This window comes from Sphaerodactylus townsendi, linkage group LG09 (genome assembly GCF_021028975.2).
Source record: "Sphaerodactylus townsendi isolate TG3544 linkage group LG09, MPM_Stown_v2.3, whole genome shotgun sequence".
NCBI classification, from domain to species: Eukaryota; Metazoa; Chordata; class Lepidosauria; order Squamata; family Sphaerodactylidae; genus Sphaerodactylus; species Sphaerodactylus townsendi.
The window spans coordinates 2,617,668-2,630,651 of NC_059433.1; the positions used below are offsets into that span (position 1 = coordinate 2,617,668).

A 12,984-nucleotide genomic window follows, 5' to 3' on the forward strand; every position below is an offset into this window, starting at 1 on the left:
ACCGTCATCACAGGTGTTTTGAACTCGTTGGCACCGGCCACGCGCAGGCAGTACGACAGAGCCATGCGCGACCTCCGGAGCTACGCAGCGTCCAAGGGGCGCCCCGTCTGTGGCGGGGTGGACACAGGCCTCCTACTGGAGTATTTGGTACAACTCCATGGGCAGGGGATGCACCCACGCTCCATGGGGGTGCAATTGGCGGGCATCGCCTTTTACTGCAGGGTTTCGGGCTTCCCAGATGTGACCAAGGCATTTGTAGTTCGCTGGCTGGTGGCGGGCTGGTGGCGGGTGGGCCCCAGACTGAGGGACCTCCGGCGCCCAGTCACCAGGGAGGTGTTAAGGGCGGTCACCGGAGAGCTGCGGCAGGTGTGCGCTTCACGCTATGAGCGCTTACTTTTCACAGCCGCCTTTCACCTGGCGCATCATGGGGCTTTCAGGCCTGGGGAACTAATTGCCCCCACTAGGGACCGGCCGTCCAGCACCACGCTGCAAAGGGAGCACCTCGTCCTGTCGGGGGACATGGTCTATGCGTGGCTTGCCCATTCCAAAAACGACCAGGAAGGCCGCGGTGCCTGGGTCACCATGCCGGTCCTGCCGGGCGACGTCACCTGCCCCCTCGCCTCCCTCATCTCTTGGCTTCGGCACAGGCCTCGGATGGGCGGCATGCTCCCGGTACACAAGGACGGTTCCCCCCTCACCAGGTTCCAGATGCTGGCGGTGTTTCGGGCATGCTTGGCCCGGGCCGGGCTGCCAGCCGCCGAATTCGGCTTGCACTCCTTCCGAATAGGGGCCGCCACAACCGCGGCGCAGGAGGGCAGGGCCCAGGAGGACATCCGCACCTTGGGGAGGTGGCGGTCGGGGGCCTTTCGGGCTTACATTCGCCCCCATCTGACTTGTTGATTCTCTTCACAGTGCCTCCAGGGACGCCGCAGACTGTTTTTTGACAGGTGTGGGTCATGGGGCACAGCCTTGTCAACAGAGCCGGGGACTACGCCTGCTCATCCGACTGGGGCCAGCATCTCGGACTCGGGGCTCACGTAAGGATTACCTGGATGGGGCAAGGGCACATGCTCTGGCATGAACTTGAGCCCAAGCTCATCGAGTACATTTTCCAGTTGGCCACACCGGATCTCCTAGTTATCCACCTGGGGGAGGAGGATCTCCCAGCCAGGTCGGGTCTGGAACTCCGTTGTGCGGTGGCCACCACGCTGCGGAGCCTCTCCAGGCATCGGCCCGGCATGACCTTGGTCTGGTCCGAGCTGCTGCAGCGGGTCCACTGGAGGGGAGCTGTGGACCCCACTGCCGTGGACAGGGCTTGCAGAAAAGTCAACAAGGCGGCAGCCAAGGTGGTGCTCTCCCTCGGGTGAGCGGTGGTGGACCATGCTGAGATCACCCGGGACAACAAAGAACTTTTTGAGCCGGATGGCGTCCGCCTGTCCCGCTGGGGCATGGACTTGTGGCTTCAATCGGTCCGGTACACCCTCCTCCGCTGGGTCCGGTCAAGACAGGCTCAGGCTTGAGGAGCTTGGGCAGGGAGCTGCAAGGGGGGCAGCTCGTGGCGGGTTTGCAACGGGTGTCGCACATCTGGGGAGAAAACGAGCCTTCCGGCTGGGTCTCCCAGGCTTGTGCCCTGTGGAAGGGCCGGGGGGTGGGGCGGGCAGGCTGGCAGGCCGGTAGGCCAGGCCGCTGCCTGACACCCCAGGGAGTGGGGTTGGGTAGGGCCGATAGGCGGCCAAGGGCTTAGCCGGTGCCCGACACCCCAGCAAGCAAGGAGAGGAGGGCGGGCCAATAGGCGGCCATGGGCTTAGCCGGTGCCCGTCTCCTCAGCAGGGGCGGGAAGGGTGAAGCCGGAGTGTTATCTCTGGGGCTTCCCTTCCCGTCAGTTTCCCAATGGAGATTGGGATCTGATGTGCGACCCGTTTGCCGCCCAGCTCTTTTGTACATAGTTCATTTTGATTATGTTATTGAATATTAATAAACTGGGCTGCAGCCCATTCCTTTCCAGCCTGTCGTTGTTGTGTGATTATTGAGCGAAGTAAAGTCTCACCATCTGCAGCAATGCTATTAGAAGATCATGTTCTCTCTACATCACAGAAGGTAGCCAAATTTTGTATACTGGTATACAACAAGTGTAGATTACTATTCAGAAAGCCACATTGTGTGATGAAGATTGTATTAATATCTGAAGTCATTGTTATTAATTAATAGATTTTATATTGGATTTTATACTTTTAATTTTTGTACAAATTGAATGCTATATATTTATATGTATTCTGACTTTAAATTATTGACTAACCTAAAGGCCGTAATAATAAACTACTACTACTACTACTACTACTACTACTACTACTACTACTACTACTACTACTACTACTATTACTACTACTACTACTACTACTACTACTACTACTACTGGGGCTTTTCCAAGAGGATGCCCCCAACTTGGATCACTTTATGGTCTCCCTGCGTTGCTGCTTCGAAGACACCTTCCTGGAGGAAAAGGGAAAACCTGCAACACCTCTGCCAAGGATCCAGGTCAGTGGCCAACTACGGGGCAGAGTTCCTGTGAAACTGGCCTGAGCAGATCTTTATCCATATGTTCAAAGATGGTCTGAACCCAGAGATCCTACAGTGGGCCCTGGGGTCGGTGGATCCTGACACCCTCATGGGGTAGGTCTGCCTGATTGGAGATGCAGAAGCTCGCCTGCAAGAAATTCAGTGAGCTAAGCAGCAAAGGGGACCGAGCCCCCGTCACCCCACTGCCCAGGGCACCATGGTCCATGATCATCCAGGGGGTGGCAAGACTGTCAACACTCACCGCCTGTCGCACTCAGCTTGGAGGGTCGGTGCATACTCCGCAGATTTTTGGTGGACAAATAAACCATGTCTCCCACCACCAAAGGGAAATCGCATCTGTGCTTGTTAGCTTGGCGCTTATAAGCCTCCCGGGCTGTAGTAAGGGCGCGCAGGATTTCAGGCCACTGTTTAGCTACAGACTGCACCCAATCTTGAAGTTCGGGCACCGGCACCGCATCCGATAGTGGCAGGATTGGGTGCAATAATTGCCTTGGCCTGTGTCTCCACTGTGGAGAAGCCAGACACCTGATTGCTTCCTGCCCAGAGAAGCAGCCTACTCAAACTGCACCCAAGACTGCACCAGCTGCCCCGAAGAAGAAGAAGAAGGGGCTGAAGAAGGGAGCCAAATGCCAGCCTTCCACGCAAGTGGCCCTGGCTCCGCAGGAAGCACCATCCTTGGGTGAGAAGAGCACCCCGGAAACCTCCAATACTGGGGAAAGCAGTGAGCCATTGGGAAACAATGATGACCTGGTCTAAAGTGCGCCAAGGCCAGGTTGAACCACCAGGTGCCGACCATCGGCCTCCTCGAGAAAGCTGCTCTGGGTGACAAGTGGCACCCCACCCCACAACCGCCAGAGCTCTGCCTGGTGAAGGGCGAAATGCATCACAAAGTTGCCAACATCCTGGACTCCCGCCTGCACCATGGCTGTCCCAGTACCCAATGGTCTGGACTAACCTACCTCCTGGTTTCAATGAATGGGTCACTCAGACATGCGCTCCCCACATTTAATAAAGGCATTCCACAAAGCGCACCCTGACCACCCAGGGGGAAGGGGCCTTAAGGGGAGCAGAATGTCAGGCCTGCACCATGCTTGGCTTGGCAGCTCGCGTGTATACAGCCTTGGAGCAGATGACCCAACTATCATCATCACCAAGGCCACTGGGCCCCTTTGATTCACTTGGAAGTAGCTAGCAGTAGTGTTTAACTGCTACTTCTTATCTGCCTTCCTGAAGGAGTAGCCTGCCTGTTCCAAAAACAATGTCTCTTTCTCACTGTCCTTTCACATGCTGATATTATGGGAATGCGTGGGTGGAGGGATTCTGGGTCGAGTCAAACTGTAACTTACAGGTATATACTTGGGGCCACGGACCCAAACCTCAGTTTCAGCTATCTGGCAGTTGGGCTGACACAATTCTAATAAAGATCTTGAACCATTCTTGAGACTTGTTATTGACTGGGGTAACGGACCCTTACAGTAAGTTGTTTCAATCATTCCAATCACCTCATGAGAACAAACACCGTACTGTTTAACGTATTGTCGAAGGCTTTCACGGCTGGAATCACTTGGGTGCTGTGTGGTTTCCGGGCTGTGTGGCCGTGTTCTAGCAGCATTCTCTCCTAAGAATGAGGAGAGAATGCTGCTAGAACACGGCCATACAGCCCGGAAACCACACAGCACCCACCGTACTGTTTGTTCTGTTTGCCTGGTTGACTACACAGAGACAGAGTTGTCAGACATTTGTGTGGGGGCACGGAGGAGGTGCAGCCAAGGAAAGCCAAGAAATGGAGTCTGGCTATTTGAGATAAAGTATGGAGGAAGTTCAGAAGTCAGAGTGAGAACCAGGAGATTCACAAGATGGGTTTTTACCAGTTGAGTGCAGTAAAGTAACAACAATTACCTTTATTGGCATATGAAAGCAAAAAATTACAAAACAAATGTGTGTAATAAAGAAAAATTACAAGTGAGAAAACACACGATTAGAAATTACTGATCTCAAGAATGAAATTTGCAACATTCTCACAAAAAAAGTGCATGAAAACTATTCAGGAGATATGGAATTTTATAACATTCTTGCCATTGGGAACACTGCAAAAAATGACGTTCATCTATTTCATCTGTGTCTTATCATATTTGGGGCATACAAAAGAGAATGGTCAAGCGTTTCGACAGTAACCAAATCACAAGAATAAACTCTTTTAGAACGTTCCACATTTTCGTATCTCCCATCCAACAGGGCTGATGGTAACCCATTAGATCATGCGGCCGCCAAGGCTCTCCTCTGCATGAGGTTAACCAAGATGCGAAGGTATTCTGCCATAACTCCAGGCTCACATGGAATGAATATGTGGTAGGGATGCAGTAAAGTACAGATCGTCTGGCAGCACTAGGGAGGATGAAGCGTCACTGTTTTCCCACCACCAAGAAGCCTAGGGAGGCACCATCTAAAAAGGCCTGTTGACCTGGCTCTCCTCTGAAGGATGACATCTGTAGAAATTGAATTGGGTTTTTTTCACAGGTTTTTCCCACAGTTTGGGGCATACATGTGTGTGTTTCTTTTCCCTGCTGTCTTTCTGTTACAAAATGTATTACAGTATTTCAGAAATAATTCCTGTGTAATCTCTTTATAGTGTTCTAATGATTGTATTCCCTTTTGTGATTTTGGATTCATACATTTTTTATTATTTTTAGTGATGTATTCAGGCCTGAGACCAATACGAATGCAAAACTCCCTCTTAATGACGAGGAGAAATGTGGAGGGGTTTACTGAGGGGTTTACTTAGCAATGCCACTTCCAGGACAGACTTTGTCTAGAGCAATTTATTAGCATTAGTGGAATTCAATTACAGATGACGCATAACAATAAGCAGACATTAATTAGTGCTAAATGCCCAAATTGCTATTCAATGCTACTTCTGTACTAATTTGTCCATTTATTAGCTCAATGTTGGCACTTAAGCAATTGTCAGGATAGTAGTCATGGGGGTTGGGCTACCATGGGGACTGTGGCTCTCAGCTATGCAATGCTTTGCTGCCCTGTCTTTTTCCACAGCTGTCTTATCAGCCGACTGTAGCCTTGGCAGTCTGGAGAACTGCTTCAGAGAAAGTCTCCATGTTGTGTTTCACATGTGGGGGGGGGTACATTCCATATTGCCCCTGTTCTGAGGGCTTGAGCCTTGGGAGAGACTTTCATTTCTTTTCTGTCACTTGCAATAAAGCTTTGAACTTTTATAGGTTTGACTGTTTCATTGTCAATGCAGGGGAGTCCTGACATTAAGCCTGTTCTCTATCTGTGTCCAACTTCATGCTTCCATTGCTGGCTGAAGTTGCGAATGTTTTATCCGTGGTTTTAGGACTAATGGGGGGACCCTTGTCAGTGGTTCCTAATTCCGTAATGGAACAAAGGCAGTCTGTGCTGTTGGATACGGAGGAGGGTGAAGCTTTGAAGTCAACTACGGCTTTGGCGGCTCCTCTGATAGAGCAGACTGCACCCTGCCGCAGTGCTTTTGGGTTCAGTGTGGGGCCATCTCCTTTCAGGCATCGGGAGAACACCGGTCTTGGGTGCCAGCTGGAGGATTACAAACCAGTACAGTGGGCAGCTGGGGACAGAGACATCCCAGTCGACAGGTACTATGACCCAGGAAACCAACATGTGGATTATAAAAAAACTGCAGATTACGAATTGTGGTCCCCATCAGACCCCAGTGGGGGCAGCTGGGCTCCACACCCATGGGATCCTGAAGAACTAGGGGAACCTTTCTAGTCCCATTGGGCCCAACGGATTCATCTGGGTGAGGATTGGGCCCAGCGAGAACACCGGCAGGCACAGCAGTGGCCTACACCAGCAGCATGTATGGCAACTGGTGATAAGGATTCCAAAGCCACAGCAACCGGAGCAACTGGAGGTGACAGTGGGAACCAAGGAAACACGGCAGCAGCCGAGGCCTGGGAAGAGGAGCGTCGGGAATATGAGCAACGGTTCAAAGAGATGCAGCGAGAGATGGAATGTCTCCAAACAAGGGCACGGATGGCTTAAGGACAACTAACCCAGCTCATCAACAACCCATTGGGCAGGAGCCAGGCAAATGGGGCCGCATCAGTGCCAGCGAGCACTGGGGCCACTGGAGGTGCTAGAACGCAAGGTGCCCCCCAGGTGGTGGTTCCAGAAATCAGGATCCTCCCTATGCCTGCACCTACCCCAGCAAGAAGACGGATGCCAGTACATTTTGATGGATCGCAGGTAGATGTCCATATGCAAGATTATGGGCAGCAGTACCAGAGCGAGTGAAAATATGTGCAGCCCAGTGGTACGTAGAATTTTTCAGTTGGCAAGCGAATGAACTGCACACCTTGTCTTGATTTCTGAGAGCACTTCGCAATTGTTTTGAAAACCTGTTTCTGGGTGAACAAGCTAAGAGGGAGCTGATGAAGATGCGCCAAGGCAACAAGCCATTTATACAGTTTTTGGACCAGTTCCATGTTGTGGCCAGTAGGATCTCTGACTGGTGCGAATTTTGGTCTACGTGTTTACCAAGGCATCGAACCCAGAGTTTCTTAATGGGCCCTGATGGGGGCAACCCGACCAAACTTGAAGAGTGAGTCCCTTTGACTGGGGATACCGACACTCAAATGACCATGGTGAAGTCATTTGAAACCAAGCCCGCAGTGCCCCGACACGCAAATCCAGTGGCTCCTGGTGCCTGCAAACCACCGGCTCGTATGGCACCTCCAACTGAAGCATCAGCCTATGCCTGAAGAAGAAGGTTGGGGCTGTGTCTGTATTGTGGTGACAGTGGGCATCTGGCAGCTACTTGCCCAGCTAAACCTGCTCCTTAACCAGCAGCCCCACCCTCTGCCAAGAGCCCTAGCGCCAAAACAGCTAAATCCGAACCCGGGAGCTGTAAGCTCGCCTTCTAAGTCATCTTCTCCTTCACGGATTCAGAGGGGGAAGAACTGCCCAGTCTGCAATGCCCAGTCTGCAATGAAGGCGACAGCTGAAGAGGATGGAGTGAGTGCTGGGGGTAAACCCATTGTACTTTCACTAACTGTTACAAATCAGCCAAAAAATACCCAGATGTTGGTGCAAGTCCTAGCGGGCTTGGGTTGCACACACTGTTTTGCACATCCCAGTGTAGTTGAAGGGCTTGGGCTGGAGTCATTCCCCTTACAGCACCCCATCCAGTTCACCCAAATGGACAGTAGTCCCATGGCGGGAACACCCTCTTGTTTTAAGACAGCTAAGGTCCTGATCCTATGTGCCCAACATGGGGGACGCCGCAGTTTTATTGTTGCCAACACCTCCAAATATCCAGTGGTGCCACGGTTAGAGGATCATAACCCAATGATTTTATGGGCTGAACGCATCATTTGTTTTACTGATCCTCCTTGTGGGGACCTTGTGCTGTCATCAGCCAAATGTAACCTTGGCAGTCTGGAGAACTGCTTCAGAGAACGTTTCAATGTTGTGTTTCACATGTGGGGGGGTGCATTCTAGATTACCACAGTTCTGAGGGCTTGAGCCTTAGGAGAGGCTTTCGTTTCTTTTCTATCACTTGCAATAAAGCTTTGAACTTCTATAGGTTTGACTGTTTCATTGTCAATGTAGGGGAGTTCTGACACAATTAAATGACAAATATATGTGTCAGTATATTTCCATGTTAATTTGAGGATTGGGTTCACAAATTCACTGCTATCTCCCACTCATGGACTTTCTCAAGAATGGCATAAAGAGAACCATGTTTCTATCCTGCAAGCAAGATTCAAGGGAAGCATCTGGTTTTGACAATGAATTTCAGTGAGCAGTAAATATTCAACATTGAAATGAACTTGATGCGCAGTGCATTTAGTTGTATTTAGATCTCACAAACACTGAACACAAGTGAAGCGCAAAGGCTTTGTGAGGGCTGTAATTTCATATCAGGAATTCACTGTCAATTCAACAGGCTTTCAAGGGTGTCCTTCAAAGAACCTTTCAGCCTCAGAGTGGATTGTTTGGACAATAGAACCAACCCCTTGCAAGCAGGTATTTCAGTGAAACTATGTGGAAAAAAGTCTGATTGCTTTGTTCATTCAAACAGAAAGTCTAATTTGTTACATTATAGGAATGATATTGGTGTAATGGGTGGAAAAATGCTAATCTCATTTTAATAAACGTGAGTTTATTGACTGTGATAATTATATAAATAGAAATGCAAATGTCACCCCTTTTCCCAGTTTTATACACATATGTACAAACACAGAGACTCTTTTGTGGTTCAGTGGAACCCTCGTTCTATGATGGCAGTTTTCTTCTTATGTTAAGCCAACTAATTCTATTTTTGACTTTTTTAAAGGAATGTGTACACTCCAGTTGAATCCCTTCATTTCGAAGCAAATAAATTAGTTCTGTGCAGCAAGTGTTCCCGAGGGTCAGAAATATGGCACAGAGTGTTCTGTGATCAGAACAGAGATCAGAAGCTGGTTTCTTAACATTGTCATTAGCAATCAGATGGAATGAAGTGGATTTGTTGAGGGTACTGGTCAGAAACATCAGTCATGAACCAACAAATGTTTAATATATCTAAATGTAATTGATTTCAGAGTGAGGGTGCTCAGGTCAAGATTAACTCTCCTCTGATTGAATGTAAAAGTAAATTGTGCCTTTTTGTGGGGGGTATTTATTCTGAAGGACATCATGAACTGTACATATATGCAATCCAACATGCACTTTAAATTGGCAGTGGACTGTTTAGAAACCACAGAGAAGGGGGACTTCCAGCCCGACCATGGCTGCCATCGCAGGTCCGTAAGAATATGGGACGTTACCTACAGTGTAATCAACCTCTGAACAGTGCAAACTGTTTTCTGTTCCAAACATGGGGACAGATCGTATAGAAGGGGTTGCAGCCACCGCACAGGTCCGAGGGGACCAATGGGACTGCAATTAACTGAAGATCTTAAAACACTGTGAAGAGGAGGGGCGGCCGAGAGAACATAAAAAGGAAAGCAAAAATTGGTTAACTGATAAATCTCAGCCCAACAGAAACTACCTGAACTGAAAACAAGAGCAAACATTGAAAGAAAGAAAAAGTTTGGTAAAGAACAAAGTTCTGTGTATTTACGAGGAACGAGAAGTGTGGAATGGCAGAGATTGCAGATCGGAGCAGACCGGAGCTGAACATACAATGACAACATTAAAGGAAAGAAGGAAACCTTGAGTTAAATACTTTTTACTTACTTGTTGAAATCTGTGGAGAGAAGGGAATACATAATGATCGGTGACACAATGCCAAAAATGATTTTGTAAAGTCGCAAAGGATGATTGGGAGTGCCGGTGACATATAGACCACTTCCTGGGGTATAACCTATGATGAAGAAAGAAGAGGACTGTTAAAGGAAAGCAGGAAGTGTAATGAAATGAAGAAAGGCTAAGATGACAATAAAACAGAGTGGAGCCCCACAGAGGCAACAAAACGACACAGAAGAAAGGGAGGGAAACAAAGGAGACAGAAATAAGAAGGAAAGTTGGATAATACCTATAATTACAAGAACTTTAATTGCACAAACTTTAACTACAAGAACTTTAAAATAGCTAATGCAAGGAAAAATGGAGATTTTTTTGAAAACTCAGACCACTATTGACTTGTCTACTCCAGAGAGGCAGCATGAGAGCAATATGAATCTGGGGAAAATGATGGAGTCACTTTTAAATCAACAAAAAGAAAACTCCAACAAATTAATGGAAATAAAACAAGAGCTGACTCAAATTAAGAAACAAGAAGAAAAAAAATAAACCATGTCAGTAATAGCTCAACAGACAACATTTCACAAATCAAAGATGTGAAAGGTCAAATAGACATACTACAAACACAAGTGGACTGGCAGGGAGATGACTCAGTGATGCTGGAATTTCAGTTAAAAGAAAATTATTTAAGACTGAGAGGAATACCAGAAGAAGATAAGGAGGAGTTATATGGAAAGATAGCATCCCTTTTGGTACCAGTTTGGAGTATGACAAAGGAAGAAGCATTGAAAGAAATTGATGTGGCATATAGAATAAATTCAAAAATAGCCAGGGAAAGAAGACTGCCCAGAGAAGTCATGGTGAAATGATCTGATTCTGAGAACTCAAGCCAAAAACAAACTACAATATGCAGGAAGAGATATAATAGTGCTCAAAGAAATTCCAACTGCGATTCGCCGTAAGAGAAAAGACTACAGTGACTTAACAGAAGCACTGAGAACCAGAAATATTACTTTCCGTTTGTTAGCTCCAGAAGCAGTGTGGTTTGAGGAAAAGAGAGTCAACATTGTGGATGTTCAGTGAGCACAAATGTTCATCAAAAAGCTGGAAGCCACAGATGAAGTCACCGGTTGCTCACACTCATAAGGTAAAAGATGTCTATTAAAATTGTAAGCTGGAAGGTTAATGGGCTGAATTCGGGGAAAAAGGAAAAAGATTTTTCAATATTTAAAAAATGAAAACAGTCATATCATCTGTTTACAGGAATCACATATTTTAAAAGGGGATGGACATTATATAGAAAACAAAAAATTGGGTAAATTATTTCATGGGAATCATGGGGAAAAAAGAGAGGGGTGGCGTTATACATTAATGAAAATTTGCATCCAAAAGAAATAATTTCTGACAAAGAAGGAATGAAAGACAGCCAAAGATTACCCCCTGCGCAATTCAGCTGCTAACAACTAAAAAGAGGCCAGGCAATTGGCTGATTTGCCTGCTGGGCCCACAAAAAGAAAATCATCCAGGTAATAAGTCATATAGAGGCACCTATAAAGGCTTCTCGGCCTTTTGGCTAAGATCAAGTGTAGTATCTGTTCTTATCAGGGAGATCCTCCTGACGATACCATCCAAGTTTGGTGAGGTTTGGTTCAGGGGGTCCAAAGTTATGGACTCCCAAAGGAGGTGCCAACATCTCCCATTGTTTTCCAATGAGAGCTCATAGAAGATGGGGGCTATAACTTTGGGGTCCATAACTTTGAGGGTCCATAACTTTGATAGTCCATAACTTTGGACCCCCTGAACCAAACTTCACCAAACCTGGTTGGTATAATCAGGAGAGTCTCCTAAAGATACCCTGAAAGTTTGGTGCTGCTAGCTTAACAATTGCACCCCTGACCGCAGGCACCCCCCAAATTTCCCCAGATTCTCCTTTTAAATCTACCCCCTTCTGCATGGATTTAAAGGGAGAATCTGAGGTCCCCAGTTTAAACATTGAGAGTGATGCTGTTTCAGGATGGGGGCTAATCCACCCCCAAACAGCATCACTTTCAATGTTGTTTTAACTGAGGACCCCAGATTCTCCCTCTAAGGTAGATTTAAAAGGAGAATCTGGGGTCCCTAATTTAAACACCATTGAAAGTGATGCTGTTTGGGGGTGGACTCCAGCATCCCAGCAGCTGCTGGGGGCCCCAAAACTCAGATTTTGCACCGGGATCCATTTTCCCTCGCTACACCTCTGCCCAGAGGGGAGGGCAGAAGGGGGTAGGGCAGGGGGCAAGGGAGTCTGCCGTCCCTGGCCTCAGAGAGCTGCTTTTATAAGCACTGAGGCCAGGGGGCAAACCTTGGGGAGGTGTGGCCATGCCCCCAGGGGTGGTTGGGGATGTGGCCTCACCCCCAAACCCACCCCATAAAAAATCTATAGCTAGGTCACTGAATCCTATAGATCTATTCTACTAATGGTGGCAATTTCAAAGGATCCTTGTTGGTGAAACAAATCTGAGAGTCCAACCATTTCAAATGCTATTTTCTGTCATCATTATTTGTTATTTCAGTTCTATTAGCTGAAAGGATCACTACCACAAAGGGCATAAGTAAGCTCTTTGGATATGGAAATGTAAAGATCATCCTGGGACAGACACATAAAACCAGCTGTTAAGTCCTAACGTAAGTCTGTAGGCTGACGAATTAATAGTCACAGTTACTGTAAAAGATTCATCAATCTAGGCTCACCCAAACATACCTGGTACATCAGATAACACAAATGGTTGGGCAAAATGTTTTCATAAGAAATAAAATTGAAGCTTTGCTGCATGGACTTTGCAAATCTCTGACTTCCACTTTTATGCATGACCAGCTGGCCACAAGCTGCATACCCTTGTGCAAGTAATTTCAGAAGTCCAATGGACTCTTATCATTACATCCAAAGTCAAAAATTCTTTGTAGCATCTGTCAGGATGGAGCCTGACCAGTGCCCGGGTGAGGGGGACCCACCCTCCATTCAGAGGGCTACCAGCCCTGGGCTAGGCGCCAGCTCAGCCACTCCCCCTCCCTCCCTTAGCATTAGACTGATGACAGGAAGTCCCATGGCCCTCCTAGGTGTGATGATTCCTGCCTTTTGTGTTAATGTTTTGTAATTGAATCACTGTATTGTTTCCTTTGTTTCTATGTTGCAACTGTGGCATGTAG

At 47.7% G+C, this 12,984-nt stretch overlaps 1 pseudogene; it reads left to right on the plus strand.

Moving 5' to 3' along the window:
- The first annotated feature begins 11,351 nt into the window (after positions 1–11,351).
- Positions 11,352–11,503, plus strand: LOC125439538 (annotated as a pseudogene).
- Positions 11,504–12,984: the final 1,481 nt, after the last annotated feature.